We start from the raw sequence: 2733 nt of genomic DNA, 5'->3' as shown, positions 1-2733 counted from the left end.
GATCCCCCCCTCTAGATTAGAATCCTCCAACCATATAGACAACCCTTTTCTCCTTCCCATAGCACCTAGAGTCTACATGGTGTCTAGTGGGGAGGCAGGAGCTATCCCCAGTTGCTCCCACCTTGTAGGCTGCTGGCTTCAAAATGGCACCTCTCAATTCCTAGCTGAGTTTAGAGAACCAGCAGACCAAGGCTTTTAAAATAAGCTAGTCTTGGAAATATATCAAAAAGTTGCCAAAAAACTAAAGGGTCAACATTCAGCATGGTTTAACCAGGCAGGAGAGGAGAGTGCCACTGGAAATCTCCTCTAACTGCCAGGGCACATTCTGGCAGGGCTGGCTCAAGGTATAGCAGTGACCTGAGCCAATTTGCTTTGGCAGCGCCCACCCCCCCATCACATCACTTCCGGTACCCCCCTCCCTCCTCCCCCATGGGTTTGGCACCTCTCCCCTCCAGTCCAGTCTCTTTCCCTCCTCTGTCCCCCTCCCTATGGGTCCATAACTGCTCCCTCGCTTTGCTCACTCCCCTGCAGTCCTGTAAAATTTACAGCAGTTGCCAGCGGCAGCCCATGGGTCTTCCCTCTGCTGTGTTCCACTCATAGGAAATTGCATTAAAGGAGGCATGGCGGAGCAGAGGGAAGACCCAGGGGCTGACTGAAAACAGCCTGTCATGCTGCTGCTAATGACCAATGTACAGAACTGCAAAGGAGTGAGAAGTGAGGGAGCAGTGCCAGACTCGTGGGGGAGGAGGGAAGAGAGAAGGGGAGAGACTGGATGGGGGAGGGGGAGAAAAGACTTAACCTGCAGACCAGGTGAGGTCAGAGGCTGGTTATTTCAGTGCCCTTAATTGCCACCACCTAGGCCAGAGTCTCACTCGGTCCAATGGTTAAGCTGGCCCTGTACTCTGGTTAGTGCTGGTGCAGTCCGAGGGTGGAATTAAGGGAGAGCCAGGATTTCTCAGCACAAAGGTTGCCCTAAGCTAATCAAATAGCTATCTGTGTACCACCACTGAATGGTGGTGCTACCTGGATAACTTCCAGTGGCCACCCCACCCCTTGATATTCAGTGTCAGTACCCAGAGAGAGGCTGGCACTGAATAAACAGGTCAAATTCAGCAGGCAGCAGTCAGTATTAAAAAAAACAAAACAAAACCCACTGTCATTGCATGCTGAATATAGTCCCCAAAAGAAATAGAATGAATATTTAGAATGGGTAAAACTATTTTGGTGGGCAGGGGATGTGTTTTCAAAAGACTTGTAAGGATTCCATTTTGAGGGAAAACAGTATTACCATTTTTGCTGGGTTAGATAACTATTTCTAGGTTAGGCTTGCAAGCTAAGATCTATCACCAACCACAGGATAATCCTCCGATCCTTTCGGAGTTTAAGGAGGGTATATTGTGAGGTGTATTTTCAATATGATATCTGAATCTAGCTTTGGATGTTTTGCTGAAAACTTCCCAAAATCAAGTGGTGAACATGATCATTTTCGAACCTGTAAAAACGTCTGCCATTTTGTTTCAAAACTCACAATTTCCTGGATGTCCTTAGACTAGTGGTTCCTAAATCTGGTCCTGGAGGCACCCCAGGCACTCAGGTTTTCAGGATACCAACAATGAATATTTATGAGAGAGATTTGCATGTGGTGGAGGCAATGCATTCAAACCTCTCTCATGAATATGCATTGTGGGTATCCTGAAAACCTGACTGGTTGGGGTGCCTCCAGGACCAGGTTTGGGAACCACTAGTCTAAGGACATCTGGGACATTTTGTGCTCAGTGCATTTTTTTTGGAGACCATTTTCAGAATAAAAAACACATCCAAGAGAAAAACACACAAAAACAAGCCATTGGGACATCTAGGGGGCCAGCATTCTTAGTAGACTGGCACCACAGACCTCCCAGCAGAGCACTGGGGTACACTAGGGGGCGCTGTGGACTTCACATAAAAGGTATCAAGGGCACATCTTACCGTTACCCCCTTATATTGTACGGAGAACCCTCCAAAACCCACCAACCTTATGTCTACAGGTGTCACCTATATGTGGGTACAGTAGATTTTTGTGGGTTTTGGACCGCTCACACTTTCTACCACAAGTGTAACAGCTACAGTGGGATACGGGCCCGAGTCCCCTTCTCTACAATGCACTCCACCAACCACTAGGCCGCTCCAGGGACCTACTTGCTACTCTAATAGAACAGGCCATGACATCTGAAGCTATCATAGAAGCTGGTATGTACTGTTTCTTTCACATCTTTGGGGTGTGGGAGGGGGGTCAGTGACCACTTGGGGTTTAAAGGAGGGGAGGTCATGCCTTAAGCCCTCCAGTGGTTATCTGGTCATTTAGGGCACCTTTTTATGATTTAGTCGTAATTGAAACAGATCTAAATCAAAACATCCAACTTTTAGCCCTGAATGTTTTTCCTTTGTTCTATTATGGCAGAAAAACGTCCAAGTTGTGGAAACGCCCAAATCCGGCCCTAACATGCCCCTGACACACCCTCTTGTGATCTGTACGTACTGCAGATGAACTGCATAGACATACGTCTTTAAAATGTGCTTCCAAAATAGTGATTTGAATGTTTTTGCAAGAAAAATGTCCATCTGCTGCTTTGTGCTGTTTTTTTGGATGTTTTTCTGTTTCGAAACAGAGCCCCTGTGTATACCAACTTTAGATTCTGAGAGCTCAAGGGATATTATTATTCCTATTACTTAATGTTTAGCCATTAAATAACA

This window comes from Microcaecilia unicolor, chromosome 2 (assembly GCF_901765095.1).
Source record: "Microcaecilia unicolor chromosome 2, aMicUni1.1, whole genome shotgun sequence".
Taxonomy (NCBI): domain Eukaryota; kingdom Metazoa; phylum Chordata; class Amphibia; order Gymnophiona; family Siphonopidae; genus Microcaecilia; species Microcaecilia unicolor.
Note: the sequence above shows the minus strand (reverse complement) of the source record.